The sequence below is a fragment of the Dasypus novemcinctus genome, chromosome 17 (genome assembly GCF_030445035.2).
Source record: "Dasypus novemcinctus isolate mDasNov1 chromosome 17, mDasNov1.1.hap2, whole genome shotgun sequence".
NCBI classification, from domain to species: Eukaryota; Metazoa; Chordata; class Mammalia; order Cingulata; family Dasypodidae; genus Dasypus; species Dasypus novemcinctus.
The window spans coordinates 25,151,829-25,167,508 of record NC_080689.1 but is presented as its reverse complement, the minus strand read 5'-3'; positions in this window follow the sequence as shown (position 1 = coordinate 25,167,508).

Sequence of the window (15,680 nt, the reverse complement as noted above, 5' to 3'; positions counted from 1 at the left end):
TACTACTTTATATGAATGCATACATTCTGATAAAGTTTGGGCAAGTCTGGCCTAGGGTTTGGGTAAAACAAGAACTCCATATGAGGCAGCTTAGTACAGGGAAACAAGAAGGAGAGCCACAACATGGCTGACAGACTGCATGGCCGACAGACAATATGGCCACAAGAACTCGTGGAGACCTTGACCTTGACCTTGAGGTCCCAGTTGGGACTCTTTCCAGGTCAAGGGGAGGCCCCAGATATTCCAAACAAGGCTCATCATTGGCCCCCACCATTGGTTGGGTAACCAATAACAACTGGGGGCCCTCCCCTTAGCATTAGCAAGGGAAGGAATAAATCATAGCTTAAAAGGTGACCACACAAGTCAAATCTCTCTCTCAGCATAGAGGAGCCCGCATCAAATATCAGTGCATATTTCTGTCCTTCTCTTCCATTTCTCAGTAAGTTCTGTTCTTTCCCTCCATTTCCCAGTAAATTCTTTTTACAGGCCTAGCAAACTGGTGTGTTCTTAAATTCTTTTATGTGACATGCCAAGAGCCTAGAGGAATTCAGCACTTTCCCGGCTTCACATACAATCTAGGTACAGTCCTCCTAAAGAGCAATTTAGTAGAATCTCTCTCACTTAAAATATTCATGACTTTTGTTTCCGAAGTTTCACTTTGGAGAATTTATACTCCAATAGCTGAGACTGGTCAATAAACCAATAATGCTTTTCAAGTCAACACTTCTAAATTCTCTGCTACAATCTTTCATTAGGGCCCCCTAGTGGACATTTCCTTCCTTGGCTCTCAATTAAAAAGTGCGCTCAGCAAGAATCTACTCAGCTCAGTACCCTCTCTTCTATTATGTCTTTCCCAACCAAGTCACTTTGTCCCACCAGAGGAAATTCAAATCAATTAACATCATAATGTCTGCATTGATGGAAGACAACCTTTTCACACTGTTTTTCAATAGCAGTTAGCTCTTCTTTATTCAATCTTGTTTCTAGAATGGGATTTTGCATTTTCCCCTTCATAACCAAAAGTATATTCTAGTGTTTTTCCAACCAAAAAACCTTGAGCTCCAAAGAAAATTCCAACCTCCACTTGCAGCAATTCAAAGAAAATAAAAACCTTTAAACCTTCAGAAATTATTAGAGGGGTTCAAGATCAAAGTCCTAAAGCAACTCCCCTGAAGTTTGCACTGTAGAAAGTTTTCCCCAGACACAAGGGGAGTCTAGTCCTGATGGGAAGTCAGTAAAAGAAATGTTTCCTTCTCCGGAGCAAACCCTAGGGGTAGTTGCCATGACCACAACCCCCTTTCCCCTCCTTTGTATAAATAAATAGACACATAGAAAAAAGGAGTAGAAAGAAATACAAAAAAAGGTTAACAAGGAATAGGTTTGGATCGTGTGATTTCATAAATTTATCCCTTTCTTCTTTTTGTGTTTTCAAACTTCCCCAAATAAATGTCTTAGATTTATCATAAAAAATTAATTTTAGTAGTTTGAGAGAGAGGTGTCCTGGAATTTTAGTCTATTTCTGACACCATCCACAATAGAGCAATGCCCCCAAATCACTCAAAGCAGCCATCTGGGTTGTCCCTGTGGATTTGACACTGCGGAGTCCTAGGACTCTCAACAGTCCGAGGATAGCGCTGGCATTTTCTTTCTCATCTGGACCCAACTCTCCTTTGCTGCCCCATCAGTTCTTTTCCCTTGGATTCTTTTCCTCTCAATCCTGATCACATCATGACCTACCCCCAGGACCATATTCTTTGTTCAAAAACAAGCAGAGAGCCTTTTCCATTAATCAACGTTGGGAAGACACAAATGTTACAAAATCCTACAGAGTTCGAGTTGTGTAGTCCTTGCTCTGGAGACTACCAGAAGCCCGTTGAACTTGGCTTTCTGCAAATTACTGTTTGTTTGACTAACTGCAAATTACTAAGCTTTGGTGACAGCCTTTTGGGAATTGACCAAAGCCAATTTGGATAAGTACAACTTTTAGGATTTCTTTGGTAAGTAACAGAAGCCATCAAAGAGGTCTATGGTGGAGAGGATTAGCCAGCTACTGCCAACCTCACTACTAGTTTATCATGAGAATAAAGCTCAGACCCAATTATGCCAACAGAGGTCTACTGGACAAACATTCATGAGCATGGGAGACACAAACTCAGTGGAATGACTGCTGTCCTTTCTGTGCCCCATCTCTGTATGAAGTAGTCCCTTAGGCACAGCCACATATCCTAGGCAAGAATTCTACCCCCTCTGGTCAGTGTCATGCAGGCAGAAAGCCTCCTAAACTAGTGATTCTTACCTGGGAACAGTTCTGCTCACCAGGGGACATTTAGCAATATCTGGAGACATTTTTTATTGCCAACAGTGGGTAGAGGTGCTCTTGGCATCTGGTAGGTAGAGGTCAGGGATACTACTAAACATCCTACAAGTCACAGGCCAGCCATTCACAAATACAGAATTATTCCAAGTTAAGAAGCCCTGTCCCAAACCAATGGCTGGAAACAGAAGCAATTAGGGATCAAGTCTCAGGCACCCTCCTGAAGGCGAGAGAAACAAACCTTACCAGAGTCTGAAACACTATTCATGCAAGACTGGGGAGGGTATCTTTATGTATATTAGTCAATCTACATATATTGAATACTTTTAATTTCACCAGCGAGCTTCCTTTTCCAGAATTTATCATGCTAGTTTCACCAACATAAAAGAAAAACATTTTTGACATCCAGGATGCTTATTAGCAAAGCTGCAGTTATTAAGGTAAAGTTAGCAGAAGGCATGGGCAAGATTTAGGAAGCAGCAGATATTGCAAATTAGCCAGGGCCTCAGGTGCCTGCAGGGAAGTCTCAGCATCTAAGACTGTCAAGGTAGGCTGAAGCAAGAACCTAAATGTGCTCCTGGGTCACTTCCTTCAAATTCTGCACAGAGGTATTGAGAGCACAGGAAGCTGTAAATGCTGTTCACCCCTCCCTGTGCAGCTCATTTAGATGGACTGGCAATGCCAAAATTACGTGGGCCCACTTTCCCCCCAATAAACACACATATTGTCACAGGGAAGCAAACATTTTCTAAATCACTAAAAATTCTATGGATCCTCCAACAGAGCTTCTCTACTACTCCTCAAGTTAAAAAAACAAACAAACAAACAAAAACTTTAGACAGTTCCACAAACATTGACTTTTCCGTATCTTCTAAGGAGAAAACATACAAAATCCATATCCTTATTTATATATTTGGACATGGTGTTAAATCATAAATATATAAATGTTAAATTAGATTTCAGCTTCATTTCCCAAACTGCTAAAAAAAAAAAAAAAGGAGGAAAACTGGTTATTAAAGTTATTTCATCAGTTAGAAAATTAGAATGAAGCCTGAGAAGTTTAGAATGGGAAATTCACCCAAATATATAGTTTATGAAAATCATACAATAAATAAGCTCTACTTAAAGTTGAAGAAATTGATTTATATTAAATAATCTGAAAAAATATCAGAATTTTCAGATAAGCCTGCTAATCGCTCTGTAGATCAGGCCTATAAATTATATATAAGTTAGTGGATGAGAATTAAAGCATTTTGTCATCAAATATATACCAGTGGGAGAAAAAACAAAAAGTGTTATACTACATTATTGTTCTTTGTAAGAATGAGAAATAGTATCAGTTATTTGTTGAAAATTTTTGAAAAAGAAAATGTATTCAAAAACCAGAACACACAGGTTATAAAAACATTTTCAAAAGTTATCATTCATAAACACTATTAAAGAATGCTATATAAATTTGCTTTTAAAGAGCTATGATCAAAATGACCAAGCAATTTTAAAAGTTTACTATAAGGAGTGAGCCAAGTGATAAAATATATTTTATGTGTTTCATAAATAGTAAAGGCTATCTATAGCATACATTAATAGAGAAATTAATTCTGATCACTCAGTTATGACAATCCCAATGACAGAAGAACAAAAGAAATGGTAGACAAAATGGGGAGAAGAGTTCTCTAAGAATTACAGATTTTTAAATGACCATTTAACAAATAAGTAGTGCTTACCCTCTAAGCCCTTCACAAATATTGACTCATTCGATCTTCAGAATAACCCCAATGATAAAATATTACATTATTATTCCCCTTTTAACAGATGAGAGGAAACCAGGATTAAGTAACTTGCCTCAGATCACAGCAAAAGGCTGTCACAAACCTTTAAAAAGCATAAAAAAGTTGAGATTTAGGGAAGCGGGTGCGGTTCAAGTGATAGAGCTTCTGCCTACCATACGGGAGGACCTGGGTTTGATCCCTGGGGCCTCCTGGTGAAAAAAAAAGAGAAAGCCTGTTGCAGCAAGCCAGTGCCTGCATGAGTGCCCGCGTGGTGAGTCAGTGTTCACGCAAGTGAGTCATGCAGCAAGGTGATGATGCAACAAAAGAGAGACAAGGGGAAAGTCAAGGTAAAGCACAGCAGAGACCAGGAACTGAGGTGGTGCAATTGACAGGGGCCCTCTCTCCCCATCAGAGGTCTCCAGGATCAATCCCGGTGAATCTTAGAGGAGAGAAAATGAGAAGACAAAACAGACAGCAAAAACAGCCGGGCGGGAGGGGAAAGAGGGGAAATAAATAAATAAATCTTTTTAAAAAATGGTAATCATTATTAATACATAAATAAATAAAAAGAAGTTGAGATTTATGTCAACGAACTAGGTTTAGTGTAAGAAGAAAACAATAGGGATTGAATCTATTGGATAAGATAGTCTAATGTAAACATACTGGGGTGGGAAGGAGCAGCCGGAGACAGAAAATTGCTTCATTCTGGTTTGGCTTTTATCTTTTCCATCAGGAATGACCATCCATCTGAAACAGATAAAACAAACATTGTTAAGTAGGGAGTCAAAGACCTAGATGTAAGATAAGTTGGAAAGAAACCACCTAATCATGCTAAATGAAATCAAATCTCTACACCCAAATTCATTGCATTTCAGCCAGTTAAAATAACTGCGGGAGTGATTATAAGAACCTTTGAGAAATCATGGCAAGCAAGATGAAGAATAAAACTGGAGATAAGTAGACGTTCAGATTTTCAAAAATGAGGAAAAAGTACTATTGCATGTCTCCCTGGCAAAACGTTAGTAAACAGAAGTTGATCACCAGAAATCAGCAGGAGACAAAGATATGCCAAACTAACCCTATTTCCTATTAGGCTCAGGGAAATGGGTCCTTGGCTGCCACGATTACTCTCTATGTCACCTAGAGAGGCTAGGAAATGGAAAAAAGAGCAAAAGAAATGTGCTCCATGGCACGCAAGCCAGGAGCAAACAGCAAGAAGTACCCGCCACATTTCTGATTGGAAAGGCAGGATTTCTAAACTGGTTCCGCGTGCTTCAAAGTTTCCTTCCATCCATGCATGCAGTTCCCCAAAATGCTGAATTTGACACTGCAGCTGCCACAAAGAAAACTCAAGGTGGATGGGTGAGTAGGAGAATAAGACTGTAGACAGGTTGTCAGCACAAAGCCAGCCACAGCCTCCAGAGAATACAACTACAGAACTTGTGGGCTGAGGGGATGATATTCTGTAAAACTAAAGCTAGTAGAATCAACTAAAAACAAATGACAGCAGTCATCTGCAAAAGAACTGCATCCAAGTCAGATTTTCAAAAAATCTGTTTCTTAAAAATCTAAAGAGATTCCCAAATCTGATTAAGTGGCCAAATGTCTGATGTCTAATCAAGGCTACCTGCTGACATCACTAATGGAAAGAAAGAGGAAATCAAATTGAATTTATTATCATTCGATTGGAGGAAATTATGAGTTAACAGAAGGGTGATGAGCCACATGGTGCAGACAGACAAAAGAGCCAAAGAACAAGAATTTGGCTGGGTTTATTCAGCATGGGCCAAAGTATTGTGATATTGTCTCTGGCAGTGATAATTTTTTGGTAATATTTCATGGTTCTTCCTCTACTCTTTTTTATGAATTATATTGTAATGAATGACATAATGTTATCTCTTTTTTTTTTTTGGTTACCATTATAATATAAACATTTTCCCATATTATTAAAATACCACAAAAAATGCCACATAAATAATCATCTTAGCATCACAAAATTCCTTCATACAGAAATGCAGTAATTTACTTTAATTCTTCCCCATTTTTGTTGCTTTTAATTTTTCACGGTAATAAATATTTAGCAGAATTGCAAAACTTTTCCTGTGCTTTGTATTATTTTCTCAGGATAGATTCTGGAAATAGAATTACAGGGCCAAAGAATATTGACATTTTAAAGCTCTTGACACATATTACTAAACTGCTTTCCTATGCTCTTTCTTCAGTATGATTAGACTTCAAAACAATTGCATGTTTGCTAATTCAGCAGGTGAAAATTATACCTCATTTTAATTCATATTTCTTAATGAGGCTGAACATTTTTCCATATGCTTATTTGCCATTTAATTCTTCTCTTTAGTGAATTGTGTGTTCATGTTCCCTGCCAAGTTAGCAAATGGGGTTTTAGTAATTTTTCCTATGAATTAGAATAAAGTCTAGTAAAAAAAAATTAAGCACGTTCATGTATGTATTGCCAATTTTTACTAGTTTTTCCTTTAATTGCCCAAGTTGAGTTTTGATGTTTTTCCATTACAATATAATCAAAACATTTTTCTTTCCCTTTGTTATTTCATCTATCACTTTTTAATTTAAAAGTCTTCTTTGGTAGATTGAACTGTATACCCTAGTTTGGACATGTTTTTAGTCTTGCTCAGGATTCTGGTGGGTGGGGATCCGTTGTAAATAGGATCTCTTGACTATGGAACTAAAGATGTGGCCAAACTGAATCAGGTTGGGCTGTAATCCAGATGACTAGAGTCCTTTAGAAGCAGTATGAAATTCAGACATAGAGAGGAAGCCACAGTGAGCAGCCAGAGGCTGGAAGTCAATGAACCCAGAGAAGAAATGGGAAGACACCTCCATGTGAATTGCCCTGTGATGGAAAAGTCAAGGAGCCCCAAAGATAGCCAGCCAGCAAGAAGATATGACACCCAGGAAGAAGCAAGCTTTCTAGCCTCTGAAACCGTGAGCCAACAAATTCCTGTTTGAAAGCCCGCCCACTGTATGGTAGTTGTTTGGGGAGCTAGGAAACCAATACATCTTCCTAATCCTCAGATGTAAAATACGTTTCTATTTTCGTCTAGGCTTTGTTATGGTTTGATTAATAATAATTAAATAATTAACATAGGGCATATTTTAAAATATGGATCTAAATTTATTCCTTTTACTTTCTTGTATGATTGGTAGGTATGTGTGACTAATGTTTATTGAATGAAGTCTCCTCACCTTTCTGATTCATGGTGCTTCCTTAAAAATATATTCAATTCTTTTATACAAAAATGTCTGTTTTGGGGCATGCTATTCTTTTCATCAATCCATCCATCTATTTTTTTTTTTTTTTTTTTTAAAGATTTATTTATTTATTTAATTTCCCCCCCTCCCCTGGTTGTCTGTTCTTGGTGTCTATTTGCTGCGTCTTGTTTCTTTGTCCGCTTCTGTTGTCGTCAGCGGCACGGGAAGTGTGGGCGGCACCATTCCTGGGCAGGCTGCTCTTTCTTTTCACGCTGGGCGGCTTTCCTCACGGGCGCACTCCTTGCGCGTGGGGCTCCCCCACGCCGGGGACACCCTTGCGTGGCACGGCACTCCTTGCGCGCATCAGCACTGCGCATGGCCAGCTCCACATGGGTCAAGGAGGCCCGGGGTTTGAACCTCGGACCTCCCATATGGTAGACGGACGCCCTAACCACTGGGCCAAAGTCCGTTTCCCTCATCCATCTATTTTATACCAGCATTACACTGTTTTAACTAATATATCATTTCAATAAGAGATAAGTAGGGTTATAAACTCTTTATTTTCAAAAATTTTGCCTATTTTCTTGAGTTTCTTCTTCTAATTAACCTTTAAAATAACTTTTTTTGGTTCAAAAAATTCCCAATGGATTTTAATTATAATCTGCTTCATAAGCATCAGCATTGAAACAATAATACAGGAATAATAATTATTGGAAAAGCAATAATCCTCAATGCTCTTCCTGAAACCATCAAATGTTCTTGGTTTTGAGTCTTTGCACAGTTAAAACTTTCAATTGGGGAGTGAATGTGGCTCAAGCAGTTGGGCACCCACCTCCCACATGGGAAGTCCCAGGTTCAGTTCCCAATGCCTCCTGAAAAAACAAAAACAAACAAGCAAACAAAAGGGAAAACCAACACAGAGGAGCCAATATGGCTCAGTGGTTGAGAGCCAGCTTCCCATATATGAGGTCCTGGATTCAATCCCTGGCCCCTGGTACCTCAAAAAAAAAAACAATCTTTCAATTATAAATTAATTTCCTAAAAGCTTTGATGTTAGTAAAGTGGTGCCTAAAATGTAGATTTAAGTGTTCTCTCTAAAAAACATGTACTGCCAATTTAAAAATACATATATAAACATTCTAGCTAATAAGTCAAAATATTGAGTCTCATGACAAGTTAGAGACCTAATCATTTCCGTGACAAGTGTAAAAATTTGTGGTTTTTAACTGAACCTAGATCAGTGCTGATCCCACCAATATTCTGAATCCTTATAAAGGTTGCCTAAAGTGGCTAGCTACTCCATGTCACTCTCTGAGTAAAAAAACAAAGGGGGAAGTAGATGTGGCTCAAGCAGTTGAGCACCTGCTTCCCACATGGGAAGTCCTGGGTTTGTTCCCCAGTGCCTCCTAAAAACAAAACAAAAAAACTGACTCAGAAGCCAATGTAGCTCAGTGGTTGAGTGATGGCTCCCCACATACAAGGTCCCAGGTTCAATCCCCAGCTCTAGTACCTAAAAAAATAAAAGAACAAAGGAATATTGAAAGTCAACTAAAGCTTACAATCCATGCAATTATTGAAGCCAAGTGATAAGCAAGAGTGTTGCAGCAGTTTGATATTATTTATAAATTCCAAAAAGAAAAACAGGTTATGTTTGAAAGCTGATTTGTTCCTCCGGGCATAACAACCCTTTGATTATTTTAGATTCAGCTGAGACATCTGATTAAATTATGTAAAGATTAGGACTTTGATCAACCATATTATTAGGGTGTGACTCAGTGTTGAGTGCCCGCCCCCTTGGTAGACTGATAAAACAGACTCTCACAGGGAAGTAGTCACACGGAGAAGCAGATGCATGAGAAAAGAGAGAAATGTGTCCATTAGACACAGCAGAGGCTCCAGGAAGAGAGATGAGCCTGACAGTCTACAGCTGACCTTGTGAAGAGAACAGAGCACCTGAGCTTGGAAAGAAATGGGCCCTGGGAAGAGACAAGCCTTATGCCAGCCTACAGCTGAGACTGGAAGAAGTTGGGACCGCAGAGCCTTAAGAAAAAAAGGAAGGCTGAATCCTCGCAGACATTGCCTGCCATCTTGCCTCAACACATGCCAATGACTTTAGAGCCTTGAGACTGTAAGCTTCTACCCCAAATAAATACTCTTTATAAAAGCCAACAGAGTTCTGGTATTTTGCATCAGCACTCCTTTGACTGGCTAATACAAATATGCTTAAGTATTTTCAACAATAGAGAGCTTACTACCTCCTGAGATAGTTGGTTTCACCTTCAGAAATTTATCTTCCATGAAATGAAATTAATTTCCTGTAACTTCCCATATGAAAAAACCCCAATCCCTGTGTTACCTGAAAATCCTGTATATATTTAAAGACAGTTTTCTAATAATCCCTGAATCTTTTTTTCTCCAGCATAACCATATCCAATCCTCCATTGAGTGTTTCAGCAATAATGAGGCTTCTAGTCTTATTACCATTAGTTTGCCTGGCAATCCTAATTAGTTTCTCTAATTGGGGGAAGGGGAGAAAGTGGAACCTGATTTTCATTATCTGCCTTAAATTGATGCACCACAATTGACCACAAGAACTCAACTGAATTAAGGGGGTCCATCCACTGTTAAACCAAAGCTAAAATAAAACAGTGTGAGAGAAGGTTGAACTGAAGTTCATTTTTTATGTTGCTCTAAAGTTGGTGACTAGAACCCAGATTTGAAAACAAGAAGCATCACATGCCCTACATTTTAGAGTTACCAAAAATAGGTATTCAACCCAAGCTTCCTTCACCCTTCTTCCCAGGGGCTTCAGAGCAGCAAAGGGACACTCATCAAGAAATTGTGTGTGTGAAGGCCACGCAGGCCCCTCCGAGGATCCCACACATGCTCCCCATAGAACACCAACTTTTTTTTTTCGTGATTACTGTTTATTACAGCAAAGATATACAAATTAGAACCAGCCAAGGAAGAGACACATAGAGCAAAGATTGGAAGGTTTTAAAACATGATACTTCCATCATCCTCAGGGACATGTCACCTTTCCAGCATCAAAGTATAACAATATTCAGAAAGTATTGTCCAACAGGGAAATGTTATTCCAGCTTCAATGTCCAGAATTGTTTTAACTTTTATGCTTTTTTAAAAATATTTTCAAAATTACAGGACAATTACAAAAATAATACAATTGCCATACTGAGAACTCCACCATAACCCTATCCACCAATTGTCACATTTTGCAACATTTGTCAAATCATTCTTTCTATCCATCAATCTATCAATACACTTATCTATCCATCTATCTGTCTATTTGTCTGTCTGTGTCTATTTATCAACCTGTTTTCTGAACACTTGAGTATAAGTTGTATACATCAGCCTCCTTGAAATCATAATACTTCCATGTTTATTTCCTAAGAACAAGGATACTCACCTATGTATGACCTTAAGTGCAGTTATCAAATTTAGGAAATTTAACATTGATATAAAGCATACAGTCTGTATTCCAATTTTTTCTAGGACCCAATGATGTCATTTCAAGCTTTCTCTCCTCTCTTGTTAGATTCTGCCCAGGATTTTGTTTTGCCTTTAATTATCATTGTTTCTTTAGTTGCTTTTACATTTTTTTTTCCTTTCTGACGATAAGTTTCTGACATAAACTTTCCCATCTCAACTACCCCCAAGCAGACCACAAAGTGGGAGTAATTACATTCACTATGTGGCAGTACCCTCACCACCTTTGATTACTAAAACTTTCCCATCTCCCAAAACAGAAACCCTACACCCATTCTGCATAAATGCCCCATTCCCTTGCCCTCCATCCCTGACAACCTGTACTCTAATAACTATCTCTTTGAACTTGCATATTCTCCACTCTTTTCTTTATGGTTACCATGGGGTTTAAATTTAACATCCTAAATCTATAAAAACCTTATAGATTACAAGATACCAGCTTAACTTCAATAGTATATAAAAACTATGTTCCTATACCCTTCCCTTCTCCCCACCTTTATATAGTCCTTGTCACAAATTATGTGTTAATATATTATGAGTTCAAAACCACTGGCTTATTACATTTTATGCATTTGCCATTTAGATCCTATAGGAAGTAAAAAGTGGAGTTACAAATAAAAAATACAACAGGACTGACATTTATATTTACTCCTGTTATTACCCTTACTGGAGATCTTTATTTCTTCACATGGCTTCAATCATTGTCTATTGTACTTTCCTCTCAACTTGCAGAACTCTCTTTAGCTTCTCTTGTAGGACCAGTTAGGTGGTGACAAACTCCCTCAGCTTCTGTTTATCTAGGAATGTCTTCATTTCTGCCTCATTTTTGAAAGACAGTTATTCCAGATATAGAATTCTTGGTTGATGGTTTTTTCACTTTTAGCAGTTTAAATATGTCTTCCCCCTGCCTTTTAGCCTCCATGGTTTCCTATAAGAATTGGCATTTACTCTTACTGAGGCTCCCTTGTATGTAACATGTTGCTTCTTTCTTGCAGCTTCCAGAATTCCCTCTTTATCTGTGACATTTGACAGTCTGATCATAATGTTGCAGTTTGATTTGGGTTTATCCTATTTGGAGTTCATTGAGCCTCTTGGATGTGTGCAATCATGTCTTTCATCAAATTTGGGAAGTTTTTCAGTCATTATTTCTTTCAATATTCTCTCTGCCCCATTCTCTTTCTTCTCTTCTGGGACTCCAACTATGCATATATTGATATGCTTGATGGTGTCCCACAGGTTCCTCAGGCTCTATTCACTTATCTTCATTCATTCTTCCTTCAGTTCCTCATGTTTTATGATTTCAATTGTCTTATCTTCAAGTTCTCTGATTCTTTTTCTGCCAGCTAGAGTCTGCTGCTAAACCCTCCAGGGGACTTTAAATTTCTGTTACTGTGGTCTTCAGTTTGGTTCTTTTTCATAATTTCCACCTCTCTATCGATATTCTTTCTGTGTATCATTTTCCTGATTTCCTCCATGTTTTCCTTAAGCTCTTTGAGCATATTTAGGGCCATTTTTTTCAAAGTCTTTATATGATATGTCCCACATCTGGTCCTCCTCATTGATGGTTTCTAATGCCTTAATTTTATTCTTTGTCTTGACCATCACTTCCTGTTTCTTTGTATATTTTGTAATCTTTTGTTGAAACCTGGACATTTCAATATTCTAATGCACTGTGGTTGGAATTTAGACTCTGAGTTTGTGTTCCTTAAACTTGCATCCAAGTGTTATAACAGAGTTTCCTTGAATGCCAAGAGATAGCAAAGAAGGATGGAAGGGAGGGAGGGAGGGAGGAAAATATGAAAGAAGAAGAAAGCACATTTCCCAGTCCTTACAGATCAACCTAGGGAAATGCTCTGCTTCAGAACTTGTTCCTTCAGTGAGTTTATCTTCAGGTCAAAGCATAGGGGCTGCTCTGATCCTTTCTGTGCATGCATCTTTTCTTTGGCATGTGCATGTGGCCCTAGGAATCTCTTGTTTACACAGATATGAATGTCCCCACTTCCTTAGGAAACGGTTGCCTCTTGGTCTGAGCACTGCACTATATAATCTACAGCCATCAATCCCTTGCCCTAGACAGCCACTTGACTGCACTCCCACAGCATTTTGGGATAGGCAAGATTCCTCCAGCCACCACCACACAGACTGGGCCAGACATGTATGCTCCCAGTATGTGCACAAGGATTACCCTGCTCCCTCTAGAAATGAGGCCGGGGATGCTCCATCTCTGTATCCAGCCAGGAGGCACGGGGAAAGGGCTAGCCAGGGCACCATGAGAACCTACTTTAAGTAGACTTTCTCCTGATTTGGCTCTCACCATGTTACTACAATCCTTTAACTGTTTTCTGGAATCTTGAAAGGATTCCGCTTCCAGTTCTTGTTGGTTGTTCAAAGCTTCTACGGGGCACAAAGCTCTGCAGCATCTCACTCCACCTTCTTGACAGGGGTGGGGCAGAAGAAAGCCAACTTTCCAACAGCTTCTGCTTGGACGTGACACCGGCAGAGGGAAGATGGCTTCCTCACCACCCAGGGAAAAGACACTTTCCTTTTTTTTCCTTTTGCCTAACATCTGAGTTGTTGTGGCCTAGAAACGGAAGCAGAGGAAATGTCCTTCATACAGACCATGCCCCTTCTCACCCTCCATTCCTGGGTGCTAGAATGTGAGGAGGAAAGAACGAGCAGAATGTGCCCCATTCCACTGCACTGAAGCCGGCACTGGAAAAGGTGTGGAGGGGAGATTTAAACAGAACTGTGGTTGAGGCTTTTAATTACAAAAGATGCTTGGAAAGTTATGGAATCTGCCAGAGATATCACTAAGTGATGGGAAAGAGATTCAACAGAGCACAGGTAAAGTCAACAACAGAAGAAAATGAAACCACTTTGTATTTATACCCCACTGGGGTGTAATTTCTCAGTAAACTAGTTATAAAACTCTATCTTCCTGCTTTGCTTTGATATTTCAAGGTAAATATAAGAAAACACTAAGATTGACTGGGATCAGTTTCAAACATTTGAAAGGTAATTGGTTTTGCCCTACACAATCTTTAAATTTCTATTGTGTTCCAAGATACTGTTAAACAAGGACCCATGCACCTAGAGTTCAAAACCACATCTGTAAACCTCCATGGGTCAACTTCACATAGTTGCTTTGCTGCCAAAAACACTCCCCTTAATGAACATGAAGCAGAGAGGAGAAAACTTTGTACTTCAAAGTAATTCCAGGCTCTCCTAGTAGCAATTGTTCATTCTCAAAGGTTCAAATTATTTAATTAATCTAAAAACTAAATATTCCATACTCCAACAATGCTAACTTTAATACTGTGCTATTTTATACCTCCATGTTTTTGCCCAAAGTGTTTTCTCTGTCTGAAAAGCCTTTGCCCTTGCCTTCTGTGCAAGAATCTCCTCGTCTTCTTTCAAGACCACATCAAATCTAGACAAGAACAATAAGAGATAGGAAAAATGTGGGCTGATATAACCCATAAGTAAAGATGCAAATCCTTATCACAGCAAACGCAATTCAGTAGTGTTTAGAAAAGGCAATACATCATTTCCAAGTTTGGTTTATTTAGGAAATTCATTAATAAAACTCACCATATTAACAGATTAAAAGAGGAAAATGGTATGATGACTAGTTAGAGAAATAAGCATTCAGTAAAATTCAACTTCCACCCATGATATAAACCTACAAATGAAAAAACAAAGGAAGAGAACTTCCTTAACCTAATGAAAGGTATCAACCCAAAACCCACATCCTACTCGATGGTGTTTCCTTAAACTGAAGAACAAGTCAAGGATCCTATCTCTAGCTGGTCCTATTCAACATTGCAGTCTAACATGGAGAGAAGAAGGGTGGAGAGGGGAGGGGAGGGAAAGAGAAGGGAGAAATTTTTAAATCAGAGTAGAAAAAAATGAAAGTAGTTATTTGTAGATGGCATAACTGTTGACATAGAAAAATAAAAGGAATAAAAATTGTTAAAATTGTCTGGATTTCTTTCAAAATTTTATCATGATGTTTAGTAAAATATATAAAATATTTAATTTTTATGTTGATTCTTATTAATTTTCAAAAGCTTAGTGTGATGGGTTGAAGCTGTGTGGACCCTAGAAAAGAATGTTCTTGGGGCTAGTCCATTCCTACGTGTGTAAACCTCTTGAGAGTAGGGCCTTTTGATTAGGTTACTTTAGTTAAGATGTGGCCCAGGGTGGGTCTTAATCCTTTTCTGGAATCCTTTATAAATGGGATGAATACAGAGAGACAGAGTGAAAGCCACAAAAGCTGAGAAAGAAAGCCACAAAGCAAGAAGCTGAAGCAATAAAACCCAGAAGAGAAGGGAGAGACCAGGAGATGCCGCCATATGCCTTGCCATGTGACAGAAGAGTCAGGATCGCCAGCAGCTAGACTTTGGGGAGAAAGCATCACATGATGATGCCTTGATTTGGACATTTTTCTCAGCCTCAGAAATGCAAACTTATAAGCCAATATATCCCCATTGTAAAAGCCAACCCATTTCTGGTATATTACCTTGGCAGCCCAGCAGACTAAAACACTTAGTGAACACTAGAATTTTATATATACATATACACACCCATACAATGGCATGTCTTTATCACACTTCCTAAATAATGCAATAATTTTACTAAGCTTTATATTGCTTTATAAAAGATTAAGTAATGTGAAACAGAATATTGATTTATCTTTTTCTCACAACATAAAAATTAATTATAATGACATACAACAGTTTAATCTTGATGTGATTGTTTCTTGTAATCTATAAAATATGATCCATAGTTTATTTTTCAGCAGATTTTATAAAACTACATGAAATATAAAATAAATATATCACTATGTTTATCATAAAAAT